At 28.8% G+C, this 15,922-nt stretch overlaps 1 pseudogene; it reads right to left on the minus strand.

The window, feature by feature from the left end:
• Positions 1-141: 141 nt before the first annotated feature.
• On the minus strand, positions 142-14,938 carry LOC123265363 (annotated as a pseudogene).
• Positions 14,939-15,922: the final 984 nt, after the last annotated feature.

Consider the following 15,922-nt stretch of genomic DNA (forward strand, 5'->3'; position numbering starts at 1 on the left):
TAGCTTGGGGGGTTGGTTGACCTGGTGCATTCGTAGGTTAGGTTTGAATCCTGGGACTCGATGCTGGATTGCGATTGTGGAGGCTCTTTCACGGGGGCGATGTGAAGATTCGGCTGGGACAATCGGGTCTTTTTTCCTGGGGCTCCAGGCTTCTTTAGGTGGTCGATGAGGTTTGGTTGAGACAAACGAATACAAGGGTTAGGACGCAGAGGACCTTGTCTGTTTAGGTACCAGAGGTCCCGCCGGGAGTACGGCTCACATCAAAGTGTGTCGTCTTCTCTTAGTCGTCTCATGAATACCGGCCTTACGTCCTCGAAGAATGTCGGAAGGTCTAGTTCGGCCGCTCGTGCTATTCCGCCATCTTTGCACTCTAGCCAGTAGGTGTCCATCAGCCCTTTGCCTTTTACGTCCACTAGCCCGCGATGCTCGATTTTAAAACCTCCCACTGCGTCCAGCGCTTTCTTCATTTCTAAACTTATGTGGATCCGCAGGGCTGGAAATTATTTTTGGCATTTATTTTTTGGTTAAAAATAATTGACACTGAAATTAGACACTTAGGTCTAGGGAATTATTTTTAAATAAATTTTTCTTGCTAATTAATTTTTTAATAGTGAAAAATCTTTGTGTCTCAATTTCAGTAGGAAAATTTGAGGTTATAAACAAACCTTCGCCAGTAGATTCCATTCGGCTCGCAGTGTTGACAGTGTCGCCAAATAAACAGTAGCGGGGCATTTTTGTACCAACAATACCGGCAACTACTGGGCCGGTATGAGCACCACTGCGTATTTGTAACCTCTCACCCGGCCGCTTTGGTACTTGGAACACTGATGAAGCTGCTAGAAGGTCCAACGCCATCGTTGCTATTTCCGAAACGTGTTTGTCACCTGGTTAAAAATTTAATTTTTTGATTATAATTTTATTATTGTAAAATTATAAAAAAAGGTAGTTTGGGCTCCAAATGACTTCAATTTGACCCCATATTTTTCTATATTCATTCGAAAGATTATGATTTAATACATCTATAGAATAAAAATCAGATTTTTTTACCACACCGTTTAAGAGATATAATTAATTAAAGTTTTGCAAAAATACACGATCTCTTATGAGTGTCCTTGTTCAATAACTCCGGAAATGGAGGATTTATAAAAAAATCGGCCAACTTGACCCCATAAAAAAAACTTTCCAATAGATGGAACAATGTTTCATACATATTCTATCAAAATTTGATAACGATTTACCACATAGTTTTAATTTAATTAATTTTTTAATATCAAAAATTGGTTTCTATCTTTGTTGTTTGTCGAAGACATTACTTCCCTATCTTTATCAGGGGGAAAATGGCGACTTCTCAGTGCGCGGCAAATTTGAAATTGAAATATAATCATAAAGTATTTTTTGCATTAAAATAAATTGTTATTAAACATACATCAAAAGTTCACGTAAATTATAGCAGATTTAATATATTGAAGTGATATTTGCAAATTTCAACAATAAATGAACACCGTGAGCAATTGTTCTAAGTACCAACCTTACATAACCTATAATAGTTGTTATTGTTTTGTAACAGTCCAGTACTTGTCAGTTGATATTTGAATAGTTATATTACTATAATTATTTGAGCATAATTATGAATTGAATTTCATCAATTACATTCTGATTAGAAATAATTTTATATTTTATACTATTTTTCGAGTGATCTCTTGAAAAAAAGAAAAAAAAATCTATTAATTTGACTTCGGAATGCGACGATCAAACTACCTTGAGGAGATCCACGCGAAGAGAGATTCTACCAGCCGTGTATTTGGTTAAGAATTTAATGCAATTAACGATTTAAAAAAAATTTTATTTTCATTGAATTTGATTGAAAAAATAATAAGCTTTCGATTAAAACAATAAAAAAAGTAGATTTCCAAACGTATTGCGAAGATTTTTTTATATTTTTTATGAAAAATCACTCGGAACTTGCGTTCTTTAAAGTCTTGTATTTGACTTGGCAACACCGCTTGCGCAGTTACTCAAAGCATAAGTAACCGCGGATTTTTAAATGCTAGAACATCTTAGTCATTTTAGTTAGACAGTAAACATAAATAAATTTGAAGGTTAGGGAACTTTTGCGGTATTGTCAAGTGTATACCGATAATTCAGAGTACTATATTTTATATTAGTCAATTAAATGTCAATAATTATTTAATGAGTAAATATAAAAAAAAACAATTTTTAGAGTGATTTAAAAGTTACTTTGTTTGCAAATAGTAATAAAATGATTATAATAGCTTCAAATTTCGAAGAAATCAAAGTTTAGTACCTTTATAACATAATTCCAGATCTGCGCATGCGCCGGAACGGTTCCAGCGCATGCGCGCAGAGCCCGCGCAATTTTAAACCAAGAATCTTAGAAATTAACACCTTTTTTTAATTTTTATCACTTTTATATTAATATAAAAGTTTTATTTTTTTTTTTAATATTGTAAGCTTTAAAAAATTTCAATTGTTTTCCAAAAAAATTATATATTTAAAAAATTAGTCAATTAAATGTTAATATTTAATTAATGAGTAAATTTTTTGGAAATTTCCTCAAAAATGTTATTAATTAATTTAAAAATTAATTTTAAGCTGCATAACAAAAGTATTTCTACGTATTATTTTTTTATAGAGATTCTTTACACTGAGAGGGTATTTGGATCTCCTTAATATAAAATTATAAATAAATTTGGAAAATCCAAAAGTGCACGCCTCAAAACGCTCATTCATTTTTTAAGAAAAAAATTGTGTAATTGATTAAAAAAAAAATTATAATTAAGCAATTTCTTACTGAGTATTTTTTATTTTTTTTTTTTTTAAATATCAGCGCCCTTTTTTCTTGTCATATGCGCACGCAGTCTAAAAAAATCTAGCTAGCTTGTTCAAGTGGCACCATAGTTTCCACGTGACAAATAAGAAAAGTTCGTTTAGCTTTGTACGGTTGTATCGTAGTGAATTTTAATAAAAATTCAATTAAAACAAAAATACGTAAGCTAGGCCACTGATATGAAATACGGACCCAGTTCATCGAATTCTTAAACTAATAAAAAAGGTCCGGTCTTGAAATATCAATTTGTTCGGGAGTAATCGTTGGTACATCCAAAATGGGGTGACATCCGGACGTCCACGTAAAATTTTTTTCAAAACGTTTTTTTTTTTTTTTTTTTTTTCAAAATAGCAACATGAAATGATTTTAGAAAGTAAAAGATGGTTTAATTTAACTGTTATTTCGGTGTACATCTACTTATATCATTGTATAAGTGTAATATGGTTGTGATAGAAGCATTTAAAGATCACAAAATTGCTTGACCTTGACGAGTCGAGTATAAAGCACAACCTCACGCGCTTCGCGCTATGAGGCGTGCGAAAATTTCTAATGTCAGTTAACTTCAGTCTCATTTTAAGATATAAACTCATTTCGATTTTACACTAATCGAGACGTTTCATTTAAGCACCCACATGGCATTATTCATATATTTTATATACATGGTATTTGTGAAATATATAAATATATAAAATATATGAAAAATTGATGTGGGTACTCAAATGAAAGCTCTTGATGAGTGTAATGTCGGAATGAGCTTATATCTTTAAAAATGTCAATTGCTGACAAGATACAATGTAATTTCTTTATTATTGCCATTTTTAAAGATATTAACTCATTTCTATGTTACACTCATCGAGAGCTTTCATTTGAGTACCCACATGCATTTTTGATATATTTTTCACATATCCATATATATAATATATATAAATATATGAAAAATTGATGTGGGTACTCAAATGAAAGCTCTTGATGAGTGTAATGTCGGAATGAGCTTATATCTTTAAAAATGTCAATTGCTGACAAGATACAATGTAATTTCTTTATTATTGCCATTTTTAAAGATATTAACTCATTTCTATGTTACACTCATCGAGAGCTTTCATTTGAGTACCCACATGCATTTTTGATATATTTTTCACATATCCATATATATAATATATATAAATATATGAAATATATGAAAAATTGATGTGGGTACTCAAATGAAAGCTTTTGATGAGTGTAACATCGGGATGAGCTTATATCTTCAAAAATGTCAACATTTTTCAAGATCTCATTTATTAATGATACTGAAGTTAGCTAACAGCTGTCAATTTTAATTTTTATAAAAAAGTTCTAATAAATTTTTTAATTAAATCTTTTGATAGTAATATTATTGCAATAAAATAATAAAAAAATTTCTGTCATTAAACTTCAATCTTTTACCGTTGAGTCGTAATAACAGTTACATAATTGATAATTACCATTTCTGACGGGTAGCCCGGAGGCAACCATATAAGAGTCGCCAATGGTTTCCACTTTGTAAACATCATAGCACTCTATACGTGCATCGAATAACTTGTACACCGAGTTCAGGAATGTCACGACCTAGAAAATTGTTTGATTTATTGCATTCATCCATTCCGAATAATTAATTAATAGAACAAAAAAAAAAAACTAACCTCTAATGGCGTATTTTCAGCGGCAATTTCAGTGAACCCAACAATGTCGCTAAAGTAAACAGTAACTGCCTCGTAGTACTCAGCGGGCACCTGTATTTAGATTTTAATGAAAATAATTAGCTTGGAGATTCCATATTAAAGGGTAGTTTTTATTAACATGCATACTAGACGTATTCAACCTGCTGCGTTTGCTTGAGCTGTTGGGCGACGCTTGGCGGCAACATTTGAAAAAGTAATGTGTCGCTTTTACGCTTTTCACGCTTTAATTCTCGAGCTTTCTGCGCTAAGTTTGCGGCATACATCTACAAGTAAGACAATAGTATTTTTTTTTAATATTGTTTGTTTTAATAAAGTCACTTATGTAATTATTTTTTATTAACCTGAATGGTTGCGACAGCGTTGCGGACAAGAATAATAATTATCGGTGATATAACGAGCACTAGCACGACAATAGCGATCCCTGCTGCTTGTTTATTGCTCGCGTCCTTTAAGGTCGAGTTAACATAGTCTCTGTCAATTAATCAATGGTAATTAGTTTTGTTTTTTTTTAATTATTAACGAGATGGATAATTTGCTAATTGGCGGTAGTTTTTTTTTTTATTTAATTATTAAGAAATTAAAAATTAATTTTTCATTTTAAAAAATTAACGCAATATTTAAAATAAATGGTTTAAATTTTTGATATTGTAGCGAAAATATTGGTGAAAAAATTTTTTTAACAAAAAAATTTGATTTTATAGAAAAAATGTTTTTTTATATTAAAAAAAAAAAAAAAAAAAAATATTTTTGTTGTAACTTAAATATGAGAAGGATTTATTTTTAAATTTTGGCATTAATTATAATAAAAATTTATCTTACGTATTTTATAATTCAATTTAACATTTAAAATCCATAAAAATGATTAAAAGCTATTTACCTTATCATGTCCCGTAACGCGCTTTGCAATTTACGTAACTCATCAACATACATCGCCATCGAGTCGAAATATGCTATAGCGTCATCAAAGTTTGGTTCACGGCGAAAGTTTCTCAGTATTTCATCCCTCCTGAAAATAAAAATAAAAATAGAACTTAGGGTAGAGAAATTTAATTTTGTATTCAGTATATTATAATTTAATTTTATGTTTTGAAATAAAATTTGTTTTCAAAATTTTAAGATAAAAATTTGAGAAAAAAATTAATTTTTAATTTTTAAGTAAAAATTTGGCTTTAGAATTTTAAAATAAAATTTATCTCTACAATTTTGAAATAAAATTAATCTTCAAAATTTTGGCTTCAAAATTTAGAAATTTATATTATTAAGAGAATAAACAAAATTTTGTAATTAGTGTATTTATATGATAAATTGGGTTTTTATAGTTAAATTTGATATCGTTGAAAAAGTCTGAACCTGGAGTTGTGCCTTTTCAAGGTTTCATATCATTCTCATCTATAGCCAATTTATGATGACAAGTATTTAGGCTGCATTCGAAAATGTTTTACCTCTAGATACATAATTAAGAGATGACCTTGTATCTTGTGAACTGTTGACATTTTTAAAGATATAAGCTCATCCTGATGTTACACTCATCAAGACCTTTCATTTGAGTACCCACATCAATTTTTCATATATTTCATATATTTATATATATATTATATATATGTATATATAAAAAATATATAAAAAATGCATGTGGGTACTTAAATGAAAGGTCTTGATGAGCGTAGCATCAAAATGAGTTTAGATCTTCAAAAATGTCAATAATTAAGAAATGACCTTGTATTTTGTGAAATATTGACTTTTGTAAAGATATAAGCTCATCCCGATGTTACACTCATCGAGACCTTTCATTTGAATACCCACATCAATTTTTCATATATTTCATATATTTATATATATATATTATATATATGTATACATGAAAAATATATCAAAAATGCATGTGGGTACTTAAATGAAAGGTCTTGACGAGCGTAGCATCAAAATGAGTTTATATCTTCAAAAATGTCAATAATTAAGAAATGACCTTGTATTTTGTGAAATATTGACTTTTGTAAAGATATAAGCTCATCCCGATGTTGCACTCATCGAGACCTTTCATTTGAGTACCCACATCAATTTTTCATATATTTTATATATTTATATATATATTATATATATGTATATATGAAAAATATATCAAAAATGCATGTGGGTACTTAAATGAAAGGTCTTGATGAGCGTAGCATCAAAGTGAGTTTATATCTTCAAAAATGTCAATAATTAAGAAATGACCTTGTATTTCGTGAAATATTGACTTTTGTAAAGATATGAGCTCATCCCGATGTTACACTCATCGAGACCTTTCATTTGAGTACCCACATCAATTTTTCATATATTTGATATATTTATATATATTATATTTATATATATTATATTTATATATATTATATATAAGTATATATGAAAAATATATCAAAAATGTATGTGGGTACTCAAATGAAAGCTCTTGATAAGTGTAACATCGAGATGAGCTTATATCTTTAAAAATGTCAATAGTTAAAAAAGTACAGTGCAATTTAACAAAAGTCATTATTTAATAAAGCAAAATTTTATTTATTTATAGATTACAAGTCATGGCAGTCACGTAGTGACTGCAAGATTGCTAGTAAAAAATTAATTCTCAAAATTTTTAACTAAAATTTGTCCTATAAAAAAATTACCTAGATTTAATTCTGCCGTAACCGGGCATGTTGCGCGTGAGTTCAGCATACAAACTCTTCAAGCTCGGAACATAGGTTAGCGATCCGTTCAAGAGATCTCTTCCAAGCGCTTCGTGTCGAACATAACTGACGTAATTGTCACCCATGAGTATCCCTCGTCCGAAGTAATTGATACCGTAGACAGAAGCAATGCCAATGCTCTCGATACTCCTCAGCAGGTTTTTAAAAGCTATCAGGTATCTGCGACCGATCAATCAAGCTCTAATTAATTTATTAATAACCAACTATTGGGTAATTTTTGTTGACAATAACCTCCAAACGCCGCTATTGTCCGTTTCTTTTATCTGATTGGTCAAAATATCCAACATTGCAGCGTTTACACTTGTGTACCAAGCCATCACTTCGGCCATAGTACTTTCTTCCGGGCTTATTTTTTCTCTGAAATATGAAATAGGTGATTATTAATTTTATTGAATATTGAGTGATTAAAATATATTAATAGAAAAAAAAAAAAAGGAAGATAAATACGAGAACAAAAGACTTGAATTAATGGTCGGTTTAAAAGAATATAAAAAAGTAAGTTATCGTCGCGCACTATTTGCACACTTTAAATGGGCAAGAGGCGATCATCCATGTCAACCCCTATATCATCAACGTCCAGTATGTTGCTTTGAACGAATTTATTACGCCGTCGTAAACCCGAGGACATTGAAATCGATGTTATTGACTAACGTCAGAGGCACTGGCTTTCATATCGTATCGTCATCGCCATCTTATTTTTATCCCTCGTCATCTTTAAGTTATAAAAATACTCACACAAAATTACGATCTGTCAATTTTTGAGATTTATTTAACTGAATGATTATCAAGAAAATTTAACATGTGAAAATTTAAAAAGAAAATTGTTAGTTGAAGTTTTTGAACTTATTTTTATAATTGTATCTTTTTATATGAATCAAAAGAAAATTGACATCAATTTTTATATATTTTTCATATATACATATATATAGTATATATTTTAAAGATATAAGCTCATTTCGATGTTACACTTATCAAGAGCTTTCATTTGAGTACCCACATGCATTTTTGATATATTTTTCATATTTATATATATTATATATATGTATATATGAAAAATATATCAAACATGCATGTGGGTACTCAAATGAAAGGTCTCGATGAGTGTAATGTCGGAGTGAGCTTATATTTCTAAAAATATCAATAATTAAGAAATGAGGTTGTATCTTGTTACCTAATGATGTTATTGAAGATATAAGCTCATCTTGATGTTACACTAAACGAGACCTTTCATTTGAGTACCCACATGATTTTTTTTATATATTTCATATGTTTTATATTTATGATATTTATGAAATATATAAAATATATGAAAAATTGATGAGGGTACTCAAATTAAAGGTCTCGATAAGTGTAATATCGAAATGAGCTTATATCTTTAAAAATGTCAGTAGTTTACAAGATACAATGTAATTTCTTAATTATTGACATGATATAAACTCATTGATGTTACACTCATCGAGACCTTTCATTTAAGCACTCACATGGCATTATTCATATATTTTATATATATGGTATTTGTGAAATATATAAATATATAAAATATATGAAAAATTGATGTGGGTACTCTAATGGAAGGTCTCGATGAGTGTAACATCGAGATGAGCTTATATAATTAAAAATGTTAATTTTTGACAAGATATAATGCCATTTCTTAATTATTGACATTTTTTAAGATATAAACTCATTTCGATGTTACACTCATTGAGATCTTTCATTTAAATACCCACATGGCATTTTTCATATATTTTTTATATATAATAATTCTGAAATATATAAATATATAAAATATATGAAAAATTGATGTGGGTACTCAAATGAAAGGTCTCGATAAGTGTAATGTCGAAATGAGCTTATATCTTTAAAAATATCAATAGTTGACAAGATACAATGTCCTTTCTTAATTATTTACATTTTTTAAGATATAAACTCATTTCGATATTACACTAATCGAGACGTTTCATTTAAGCACCCACATGGCATTATTCATATATTTTATATACATGGTATTTGTGAAATATATAAATATATAAAATATATGAAAAATTGATGTGGGTACTCAAATGAAAGCTCTTGATGAGTGTAATGTCGGAATGAGCTTATATCTTTAAAAATGTCAATTGCTGACAAGATACAATGTAATTTCTTTATTATTGCCATTTTTAAAGATATTAACTCATTTCTATGTTACACTCATCGAGAGCTTTCATTTGAGTACCCACATGCATTTTTGATATATTTTTCACATATCCATATATATAATATATATAAATATATGAAATATATGAAAAATTGATGTGGGTACTCAAATGAAAGCTTTTGATGAGTGTAACATCGGGATGAGCTTATATCTTCAAAAATGTCAACATTTTTCAAGATACAAGGTCATTTCTTAATTATGTATCTAGAGATATATATTTTCGAATGCAGCCTAAATACTTATCATCATAAATTGACTATCGGTGAAAATGATATGAAACTTTGAAAAGGCTCAAATTCAAATTAAGACACTAAATTTTTCTAAAAAAAACGATTTTATCATGTGAATATCCTGATCCCAAAATTTTTTCTGATTCTCTTAATAATATACATTCAAAATTTTTTTTTCATATTACAATAATAATTTTTTGACGCATTAAAAAGTACAACTTATTTGTTGAAAAAAATCCTAAAAATCAGCTGATTGATCATCATAATTTTTTTATAATTTATTCCCAATAAAATTATCATAAAAAAAATTTCCATAAAATAGTATATTGTGTGACTAGGGATGAAACAAAACGATTTCAGACCAGAGTGAAGTTGGTCACTCGGTCTGAAATCGTGTTTCATCCCGCGTCACATATTATATTTTTCATATAAGTTGCATTAAAAATGCTAGTTTCAATGTCTGGAGCCAACCAGAACTAGATAGTTTCAGACGAATAGCGAAAATACCATTTTATTATAAAACTTATAATAAAATAGAAAGTAATAGTTTATTTTTTATCGAACATTATTCGTAAACTGAATAGTTTTCTTTTGTCATTCTTATTTATGCTTAATAACAGAATTATAATATTTCAGTACAGTTAACGGTTAGAATGACAATTATAAAGGTATAAAATAAACAAACAATTGATAAGATTGAAAATAAAGCTGCAACTTGACCTCGCGGACAGAAAATCGTCATTTTCTATCCGCCGGGAAGAAATAATTGATTCCTGCCCGGCACAGTCGCATTGGTCTGAAATTGTCTAGTTTCGGTTGGTTCAACAGGCATTGAAACTCGCATTTTCAATGCAGGTTATATAAAATAGTATATTACACACCTAGGGAAGTAAAGTAAGAAATGTCTCAGATCACATGTAATTGTCGGCCGAGGCGAAGCCGAGGTTGACAAACATGTGATCTGAGGCTTTCTTATTTACTTCCCGTGGAGTGTATACTATTTTTGAGCTCGACGAAGGCAGAAAGCGGCACTTTCGTTTAGCGTAGCGGGCCGAAAGTTGACGCTTTCTGCCCGTCGAGCAAAAAAAGAATTGACACCTTTGTCAGCTAATGAAAATTAATTTAGCAGATATTTGCTAATTTCAAGAATTTTTAAAACAAATAAATTATAGCAAAAAAGTAGAAAAATTAACATGTAGAAATTTTAAAAAGTAAAAAATGCATTTTTTTAAAAATAATTTTTTGGAAAAAATCTATTGGTTAAAAAAAATTAAGAAATGGTTAAGTGACTGCAAAATTTTTCTCTAAAACAACCTAACTTATTAATAAAACGCAAAAAACTTGCCTGAAGTCATCCAAGCGAGCTTGAAACGCTTCTTTATTAACCACTTCGTAAGTTTGTGTTTTAGATTCATCCCTCGGGACGGAAGCCAACGGCCAGGTAGTCATGTTCATCAGAGTTTGATCGGTAATAAAATACCGCTGTGTCAAATTGAATCTTAACCGGCTGCCATTAGTGTAAATAAAAAAGGCAACTTCAGAGCGCTCCAATTGCATCGGTGACGACTTTACCCAGGTCGGTGGCAATTGTTACCTGATAATCAAAAAGACATAAATGTTGAGTAAAAAGTAATAGAGAATTATTTTTCCACTTTACGTTAGTTAATGGATGAGACAATAGACATTGTAAACATCTTCAAGTACACAAATGTGAATTATTACATTTTAGTTATAAGTTACTTCAGCTGAAGAAGGTGCAGAAAGGATGATAGGCGTGCTATATTTACTTGCGACGATACTCATAGTCGATGACTGCGTACTACATACTCTACATACTCCACAATTGATCGATCGGGACATTACAAAAGTTCTTGCTGGATAAATGAGACGACTAGTCCTTGGCACAATTTCTTTTCAAATACTTTCATTATTTATTTACAACCATGTTTTTCTACTATTGTGGTTTAAATAGTTTAATTAGTATTTGCTTCTTCATATTTTACATACTTACAACTGTTTTTAAATTATAATCATTTTTAAATTGAGTTTTAGAGGTTATGAGGTCAAAGAACTAGGTTATGTTTTTTTTTAATTTCTGTACGGATGCACAAATCAGCTGTATCTTCTGATTGGATTGGTCAATTTTGATGAAACAAAAAATTAATTAAAGTATTTATAATTCTGAATGGTCATTTTCAATTTGAAATAAATCTACAAAGTACTTTTTAAGTTATTTGAAAAATTAAATCCGTACAGAAATAGAAAAAATTTTAATGTTATTTTTTTTTAATTTATGTACGGATGCACAAATCAGCTGTATCTTCTGATTGAACTGGTCTATTTTGATAAAACAAAAAATAAATTAAAGTATTTATAAATCTGAATAGTCATTTTTAATTTGAAGTAAATCTGCAAAGTACTTTTTAAGTTATTTGCAAAATTAAATCCGTACAGAAATAAAAAAAAATTTTTTTTTATTTCAGGTATTTAAAAATTTGTTTCTTCATATTTTACAGACTTAAAACTGTTTTTAAATTGAGTTTTAGAAATTATGAGGTCGAAGAACTAGGTTATGTTATTTTTTTTAATTTCTGTACGGATTGACGGATCAGCTGTATCTTCTGATTGGACTGGTCAATTTTGATGAACCAAAAAATTAATTAAAGTATTTATAAATCTGAATGGTCATTTTCAATTTTAAAAAAATCTACAAAGTACTTTTTAAGTTATTCGCAAAATTAAATCCGTACAGAAATTGAAAAAAAAATTTTTCTATTTCAGGTATTTTAAAAATTTGCTTCTTCATATTTTATAGACTTACAGTTACTTTTTAATAACAATAATTTTTAAATTGAGTTTTATAGGTTATAAGCTCCATGAACTAGGTTATGTTTTTTTTTTCTGTACGGATGTAGAAATCAGCTGTTTCTTCTGATTGAACTGGTCAATTTTGATGAAACAAAAAATAAATTAAGGTATTAATAATTCTGAATAGCCATTTTAATTTGAAACAAATCTACAAAGTACTTTTTTAAGTTATTAGCAAAATTAAATCCGTACAGAAATAAAAACTTTTATTTCAGGGTATTTTAAAAATTTGTTTTTTTATATTTTACTATCAAAACTGTTTTTAAATCACAACAATTTTTAAATCATGATTTAGATGTTGTAAGGTCAAAGAATTAGGTTATGTTTTTTTTTTAATTTCTGTACGGATGAACGGATCAGCTGTATCTTTTGATTGGACTGGTAAATTTTGATGAAACAAAAAATAAATTAAAGTATTTATAAATCTGAATGGTCATTTTTGATTTGAAATAAATCTATAAAGTACTTTTTAAGTTATTTGCAAAATTAAATCCATACAGAAATAAAAAAAATTTTTATTTTTATTTTAGGGTATTTAAAAACTTTTTTTTCCATATTTTTACAAACTAACAGCTGTTTTTAAATAACAATGATTTTTTAATTGAGTTTTAGAGGTTATGAAGTCCAAAAACTAGGTTATGTCTTTTTTTCTGTACGGATGCACAAATCAGCTGTATCTTCTGATTGGATTGGTCAATTTTGATGAAACAAAAAATAGATTAAAATATTTATAAATCTAAATGGTCATTTTTAATTTGAAACAAATCTGCAAAGTACTTTTTAAGTTATTTGCAAAATTAAATCCGTACAGAAATAAAAAATTTTATTTCAAGTATTTTAAGAAGGAATTTAAGGAATTAGCTAGAGATTAAATAGAATTTAATAAAAAAAAAATACCTGAGCCTCAATATCGGATACTTCTTGCCGATAGATAAGTATATCATGAAGAGTATTCGCAGTCTGTACAATGAGCGCAAGTATTGGTATAAAAGGAAGCACGAGCATTTGAAGTAATTGAATCCGGCGACCACGTCGGTGAGCTGGATCAGTCGCGCGCTTCCAGCAGGATTTCTTCTTGGAGGATTTGCTCGTAGAGACGTCATCGGAGGGACAAACTGCGTACGGAGCTCGATTCGGCCATACACGAGCCGTTGCGCGGTGACATAATTCCTGAAAAAAATCAAAATAATTATTTTATTAAACATCCAAATAAAATCCTTTGTGCCGTCTGAAAGCTCGTATATACAATATGTAGCTATTACGGCTAATTTAATAATCATCTTAGTATACAGCTCTTTAAATCTTTAAAATAAAGTATAAAGACAAGTTTATTGGTTTACTAACTAACACACTTATCCAACATGACAAATTATACCTTAAGTTTGATAATATCTTGTAATTATTGGCTTTAATATCGATCCTTTGATGTTCGCTGTTCTGTCTTTAGTTAATTGTCTACTTCACTCAATATATTCTATAATAAGCTTCGTCCTTGATAATTTAGAGCAGACTGTTATTTAAAATCCTATTACAGAATTAAACACTATTGTTTAAAATAACAATTATTTTTTTATTTAACTTTTAAATATCAGTTTTTAAATCAAAGTATTTCTGATTAATAAACATGATATGTACATTTTAAATTTTCTCATTAAATGCTCGAGAATGCAAATACATGATTGACATTTAATTAATCGTCACTATTTTTTTTTAATTAATTTAAACTAAGTCACCTTTTTTTAAATTAATTTAAACTCTAACTTAGACAATAAAATACATATGCATCCATTCGATTTAGTAACACGTGAGCTTAAGCGAGCAACAAGTTGCTCGATATCACACAATTCAAAAATTCAAGCTTTTACAATTTTTATTTTATTTAAAATTACACTCTTAATTTTTAGATTAAAAATTTTAATAATTAACAATATTTATTTATAGTATTAATTATTAATTATGGTTTTTTTTTTTATTTATTTTTAAAAGTGTAATTTTATTTATAATTGAGTGTGATTCTTACAGAAGACGAGAGCTTGCAAGTACGCACGAGAGCTTACTGAGAAGATAACCCTCGTGAGAGCAATACAGTTGCTTGGTGTACACTGTATGCATGGACATGAACCAGGGAGAGAAGAGAGAAGCTTTCTAGGTACCGCGCAACCCTCATTGTCCCCACCCTGCTCATCACTTCACTTATATTACATTACACTCAAGTTTATATGAAGCTCTGTCATCTGGAAAACTACTATGTTGACCAATTTAGACACTTTTCATCCCTTGCATTCATACATTACACATACATATTTTTTAAATATTATAATAAGGTAAAAGCCCCAATTATTGACAGGGTTTTAAATATTGACGCCCTAAATTATTTTTAAATATATTCAATCATCTGTAATGAGAAAAATTATCATATAAATTTTTATTAAATTCTAATTAATTGAAAAATTGAAAAAAATTACACTTCAAAATATTAAATATTAATTATTAAAAAAAAATAATACCACCAGTTGATCAAACCAGCTTACGAACGTTTATTTTCTTAACAACTTTGATAAGAAAAGCATTTTTTTAAATACCGAGTTTAAATTCATTTCTTCATTTATAATATCATATTTTTTTTTTTTTATTTAACAATATATGAAAAATTTATAAAATTGAATAATCGAAATTAATTGTATGCTTTATAATATTTAAATAATGGGTGTCAATAATTAGTTGATAAAAAATTAACTGCAAGAGTTTGAACTCTTCTGATTAAATAAATTATTTTTAAATAAATTTTTATATTTTTAAAAGTAATTAATTATTTATTTATGGAATTTATTATTAATAAATTTTAATAAAATTGATTACTTAATAGAGTAAAAGACCCAATGCCATATTAAAGCAAATTTTAAGGGAGTTGGGAAAGAACGGATAGGGGAAAGGGGGGACCTACTCAGTGGGAATTTTTCCGTAATTGAAAAAATAATCAGACAGCCCAGACTGAGAATCGAACCCAGATCTCTCGGTTACGCGCCAAGGGCTCTACCAGTTAAGCTATCCGAGACAAGTACTGACTACTTTATTCAGTCACGTATATAAGACCCACCGAGCAAACAACGCCACCGTCCATCTTACGGTAAAGAGCCATATTAAAGCAAATTTTAAAGGAGTTGGGAAAGAACGGATAGGGGAAAGGGGGGCCTACTTTATTAAAAAAAAAAAAAAAAAAAAAAAAACATCTTATTTGTGAAATAACTACTCTATACTAAATAGAATTTCTACCCCCTGGGGATTTTCTGAAAGTACAGTTTCTGAAGAACAGAAACGTACTACAGAGAGGCAGAAAATATACAAAAAGCATGTTT

Source organism: Cotesia glomerata, linkage group LG5, assembly GCF_020080835.1.
Source record: "Cotesia glomerata isolate CgM1 linkage group LG5, MPM_Cglom_v2.3, whole genome shotgun sequence".
NCBI classification, from domain to species: domain Eukaryota; kingdom Metazoa; phylum Arthropoda; class Insecta; order Hymenoptera; family Braconidae; genus Cotesia; species Cotesia glomerata.